Source organism: Canis lupus, chromosome 25 (assembly GCF_048164855.1).
Source record: "Canis lupus baileyi chromosome 25, mCanLup2.hap1, whole genome shotgun sequence".
In the NCBI taxonomy this organism is placed as follows: Eukaryota; Metazoa; Chordata; class Mammalia; order Carnivora; family Canidae; genus Canis; species Canis lupus.
In genome coordinates, this window is record NC_132862.1 from 40,886,743 (window position 1) to 40,893,359 (window position 6,617).

The window sequence follows — 6,617 nt, forward strand, 5'->3', positions numbered from 1 at the left end:
ACACAAAGAAAATCACACTTAGGTATATCACAGCCAAACTGCTGAAAAACAAAACGAAAATCTTGAAAGCTGGGGTAGAAATATGACCTTATATATAGGTAGACAGCTAGAAGTATTTATGTACAGGAATATATACACGTATATATGGTATACTTCTTTTCCTTAGTTTATGACTTAAAGCAAAAATTACAATGTACTGTGGGGTTTATAATATAGTAAGGTGAAATATATAGGCAAAATTATCACACTGAATGGGAAGGGTAAATAAAATGGTTGCAAGACGATAACACTATATGTAAAAATCATACAATATGACCTCTGAGTGGTAAATTGAGAATATTGCACACTGGGCAGCCCTGGTGGCACAGCGGTTTAGTGCCGCCTGCAGCCCAGGGAGTGATCCTGGAGACCCTGGATCAAGTCCCACGTCAGGCTCTCTGCATGGTGCCTGTTTCTCCCTCTGCCTGTGTCTCTGCCTCCCTCTCTCTCTGTGTCTCTATGAATAAATAAAGTCTTTAAAAAAATGCACATCGTAATTCCTAGAGTAACCACAATAATAACAACAGCAGCAGCAGCAATAATAATGCAAATACTGGCAAAAAGCCAACAGAAATATTAAAAGTGATTACTTAAAAAGAATACTCAAGACAGAAAAGGAAAAACAAAAAAATCAGATGGGACCAATAGAAAAATGACAGACTAAATCCAATTATATTAATAATTATATCATATATAAATGAAACACTACAACCAAAGGCAGGTGTGGTTAGACAGGATTAAACAAAAATATCCAACCATATGTTGTCTATAAAAGATGCACTTGTAAGAAATGGATGGAAAGGTACTGTATGAGTTTGCTAGGGCTGACATAACAAAATACCACAGATTAGGGTGGTTTAAACAAAAGAAATTTATTTTCTCAGAGTTCTGGAGACCAGAAGTCCAAAACCCAGATGCCAGCAGAGAGCCTCTCACTTTGGCTTACAGATGGCTGACTTCTTGCCTGCACATGCTCTTATCTCTATGCACGGGCATCTCTAGGTGTTTCAGTGTGTTCACATGTCCTCTTCATTTAAGGACTCCAGTCTGACTGAATTAGGGCCCATATTACTGGCCTCATTTTACTTGACTGCCTCATTTAAAGGCCCCATCTCCAAGTACACTCACATTTGGAGTTACTTGGGACTAGGGCTTCAATGCATGAATTTGGGGAGGAGGAAAGAGAGCACAATTCATGGCATAACAGATAGGTCTGGTAAAAAGCACCAAGCATAAGAAATACGTGCTCACTACATTAATAACATATAAAATAGACTTCAAGTTAAGGAATATTGCCATAGGTAAAAGAGGACCATTTTACAATGACAAAAGGGCCAGTTCTTAAGGAAAATATAAAAATCAAATGGTTAGGTCTCTAAAACCCTTTCCAGGCACATATGAAATGTCCATCAAGACAGATCACATACTGAGCCAATAAACAGTCTCAACTCAAAAATTCAAAACCTTACAGAAAAAAAAAAAAATCAATGATTGAATAAATAAATGAGGGAGAAGAGCCCAAGCTCTCAAGCAGAATTCCAAAAAATGTATATGGATACTGTCCTCAAGGAGGGGAACACAAATCTCCACTGTGCATACTGACTTTCTCTGGAAGGGTACAGTACAGCAAAGGGAAAAAATCAGTAATTGACCATGGAGAAACCTCACAAACACTATCTCAGCCAGGTGATCAAGGTCAACCTCAAAACCAACATCAATAATCAAATGAAATAAGTCATGTTCATGGTATGGACTCTTGATATGTGATTTAAAAAAAAAATTACCTTGCCTCTGTGTTCTTCTCTCAAAAAATTATGACCCAACTCTTAATCAGGAGAAAAACATCAAATTCCCACCGAGAGGGATCCAACAAAACATCCAACCAGTGCTCCTCAAAACTACCAAGGTGATCAAAAACCAGTCTGATTAACTGTCACAGTGAAGAGGGGCCTGAGGAGACAGACAACTAAATGTAATGTGGTAAAAATGGGATGGGAAATTTTGGAACATAAAATGATATTAGAGAAGAACTAAGAAATCTGAATAAATGATGTGCTTTATTGAATAATGATGCACCAGGATGCCTAGGTGGCTCAGTGGTGAGTGTGTGCCTTCGGCTCAGGGCATGATCCCAGGGTTCCAAGATCAAGTCCTGCTTCAGGCTCCCCATAGGGAGCCTGCTTTTCCCTCTGCCTAGGTCTCTGCCTCTATCTCTCATGAATAAATAAGTAAAATTTTTAAATAATGACGAGGATGATGATGAATGGATGGTGATTCATTAATTGTAACAAATGCACTAAAATAATGAATGATATTAATAACAGAAGAAACTGAGCACAGGGTATCTGGAAACTCTTAGTACTGCGTTCTCAACTTTTCTGTAAATCTAAAAGCTATTCTAAAAAGTCTATCAAAAATGTATATGGAAATACAAAGAACCTGCAATAGCCAAAAAAAAAAAAAAAAAAAAAAATAAGAAAAAAAAAAGAAAATGAAAATAAGGAATCCAAAAACAGACCCACATTTACACGGTCAATTGATTTTTGACAAAGGAACCAAAGCGATTCAGGGAGAAAAGAAAGTCGTCTCCATTGCTCGTGGAATAACTGGATATTCATGTGAAAAACCATGAATCAAGATAGATCAAAGACTTAAGTGTCAAAGGTAAAATTATAAAGCTTCTAAAACAAAAGATCTCCATAACCCAGGGTTATGCAGACATTTCTCAGAATACAGGAAGCAATAACCATAAAATAAACACAATGGTAAATCAGTCTTAGGAAAATCAACTACTCCTTAAAAACACCATTTAGAAAAGTTATATATCTGACAAATATGAAAACTGGAATATTATGAATACATAAGAGTGTATATGTGCTTAGACATGCACACATATAGCTGACAAAGAACTTCTATCTCCCTAATATATGAAGAGTTCAAATTCAAAAATAAGACAAACAATTCTTTAAGATTTTACTTATTTATTCATGAGAGACACAGACAGAGGGAGAAGCAGACTCCTTGCAGGGAGCCTGATGTGGGACTCGATCCCAGAACCTGGGATCATGACCTGAGCCAAAGGCAGACGCTCAACTACGGAGCCATCCAGGTGTCCCAAACACAATTTTTAAAAAGACATTTTGCAAAGGAAGCTACACAAATAGGCAATATATATGTGATAAAGTGCTCCATATCATTAGTGAACAAGAATGCAAAAAATTACGACCTCTGCAAGATACTACTACATATCCACCATCATGGTCAAAATTAAAGACTTGAGGGGTGCTGAGTATTTGTTTTGTGGCTTTATAGGAGAATATCCTTGATCTTAGGAAACACACAAAAAGCATGATGTCTCTACCTTTCTCTCAGATTTCAGGGGGAAAACACACACACACACACACAGAGATACACAGAGTGAATGACAAAGCCAATGAAGCAAAAGGTAAGCAAGTGAGGAATCTTGATGAAGGGTACACAGGAATTCTTTGTATTATTCTGGCCACTTTTTGTAGGTTTGCCATACCGAAACCAAAAGGTTAGCAAAACACACAAATACATTACTATAGTCATTCTCCATTTAGTGTGAGGAAAGAGCAGCTCAGGGGTATTAAAGACCCGCTCAGCCACAAAAGCACCACGAGCCAGGCCTAGAACTTGGCACACAGGTCTTCTGACCACAAACCTTTTTTGGATCATCGCTGACTGTTCCAATCACACAAGAGTCAATCAACAAATGTTCCCCATAATCCTTAGCACAAGCCACAGGGCCATACCACCTCCTCTCCCCTTAGTCCTCCTCTGCTACCACTCTTCCAACTCCTGTTGCAGGTCAAATATGCAAAGCAAGATCCCTCCCTAGGGTCTCTGCATTCTCTCTACTCCCTACTCGAGCTGCTCTTCTCCCAGAGATCAGCAGCACTCACATTCTTCAGAACTCTAGGAACACCTTAGAAAGCCCTCTTGTACTTAACCTAGATAAGCGGCATCCTCTCTCCCTTCTCAATTCCCCTTACCTTGCTCCATTTCTCTCTCCCACTGACCACACTCTGACATATTACATATTTATCTGTCTTCCTTGACAGACTACAGGTTTCACAAGGATGGAGACTGGTCTATTTTTTAATCCACTGCTATTATATTTGCAGCTTTTATAATAGTTCTAATAGTTCTTATAATAGCCTGCTATGTATGTGCCATGCTTGAAAAGTATGTATTGAGTGACCAGATAAATTAACAAATGCACATGGGATTCCAAATCAATTTGCAACTGAATTTTTCTGGAAATGGATTCTAAACTGTATATGGAAGAATAAAGTACACAAAAATAGCCAGGACAACTATAAAAATGAAATGAGAAAAATGCACAAAAGTAGCCACATGGGTCAATACAACAGAATAGAATCCAGAAATGAATGCACCATATATGATTAAGTAATCTAGGACAAAGGAGGCAAGAACAAGCCACAGGAAAAAAATCTCTTCAATAAATGGTGCTGAGAAAACTGCATAGCTACATGCAAAGGAATGAAACTGGACTCCCACCACACACAAAATAAATTGAAGTCCTCAAAGTGAGACCTGAAACCATAAAACTCCTAGAAGAAAATACAGGCAGTAATTTCTTTGACATCAGCCATAGAAACATCTTTCTAGATATATCTTCTCAGGCAAGAGAAACAAAAGCAAATTAAACTACTGGACAGCAAAGAAACCATCAACTGAATGAACAACAAGGCAACCTACTGAGTGGGAGAAGATATCTGCAGATGATATTATCTGAGAGAGGTTAATATCCAAGATACATAAAGAAATAAATTCTTTATTTATACAACCCAGCACCCCCACCAAAAAAAAATCCAATTAAAAATTGGGCAGAAGGGCAGCCCCAGTGGCTTAGCGGTTTAGTGCTGCCTTCAGCCCAGGGTATGATCTTGGGGACCCGGGATCGAGTCCCACATCGGGCTCCCTGCATGAAGCCTGCTTCTCCCTCTGCCTATGTCTCTGCCTCTCTCTCTCTCTCTCTCTGTGTGACTATCATAATTAAAAAAAAAAAAAGATTTAAAAATAAATAAATAAAATCTTAAAAAAAAAAAATTGGGCAGAAATCCTAAATGGACTTTTTTCCAAAGACGACTTACAAATAGTCAACAGACACACAAAAAGATGCTCAGCATTACTAATGATCAGGAAAATTCAATTCAAAAATCACAATGAGATGTCACTGAACACTTGTCAGAATGGCTAAAATCAAAAAGAAAATGACAAACGTTGGCAAGAATATATAGAGAAAAAGGAAACTTTCTGCACTGCTGGTGGGAATGCAAACTGATGCAGTCTGTGGAAAACAGTATGGAGGTTCCTTAAAAAATGAAAAATAGAATTACCATCTGATTCAGTAATTCCAGTACTGGGTATTTACTCAAAGAATATGAGAACACTACTTCAAAAAGATAGATGCACTCCTATGTTTACTGCATTTTTTTTTACAATAGCCAAGACATGGTAAGCAGCCTAAGTGTCCATTGACAGATGAATGGGAAAAAAAAAAAAAGAGAGAGACCTTGCCATTGGCGACAACATGGGTATAATGCTAAGTGAACTAAGAGAAAGACAAATACCATGTGATTTTACTCATATGTGAAACTTAAGAAACAAATGAATAAAGAAAAAAAACAAGACAAACACAAAAACAGACTCTTAAGTATAGAAAACAAACAGATGGTTGCCAGAGGAGAGGTGGGTGGGAGGATGGGTGAAATAGGTGAAGGGGGTTAAGAGTACATTTATCATGATAAGCACGGAGTAATGTACAGAATTATTGAATCATTATATTGTACACCTGGAACTAATAGAACACTGTATTATACTCCAATAAAAAAAATAAAAAAAAAAGAAAGAAAAAAGAAAATGAAACAAGAGAAGTTATATACCCTACAAGATATCCAGTTGCAAAGCTATAGTAACTAAGTATGATACTGTTATGGGAATACATAGCTCACTAAAACAGAACCAAGCCCACAGACATATTCCAGCAAATATGGGCCATGGAGGTTTTAGTACAGTAGAACCACAAATCATTTAGAAAGAAGACTCCTAAAAATGACATTAGGGTAACTTTTTTACCATATGGGAAAAAAATACAAAATTGAATTCTTACCATATAATGTACAAAAGTTAACTCCAAATAATCTACAATACAGCATTCAAAAAAAAAAAAAAAAAAAAAAAAAAACCTTTAAAGATATAAGTAGGAAGCCACTACATGACCTCCTAGGAAAAGCTTCTGAAAGACACCAAAACAAACCCCACAAACCATAATAGCCATGATAAAATGATCTGACTTAATAACAAAAAAGACTTCTATGAAAAAAAATGCTTAACAAACATTATATAAAAGGCAAGTAAACTGGAAGATATTTGCAGTTACCTCTGCAGCTAAGAAAAATCCAGAGCCCAACAGAAAACCAGACAAAGAGCATATACCAGTGATTCACCAGTGAGGGGATCCTGTCAATACATATGAGAAAAATGCCCAGACACGTTAGCAGTCACATACAAGCTCATTAAAACAATGA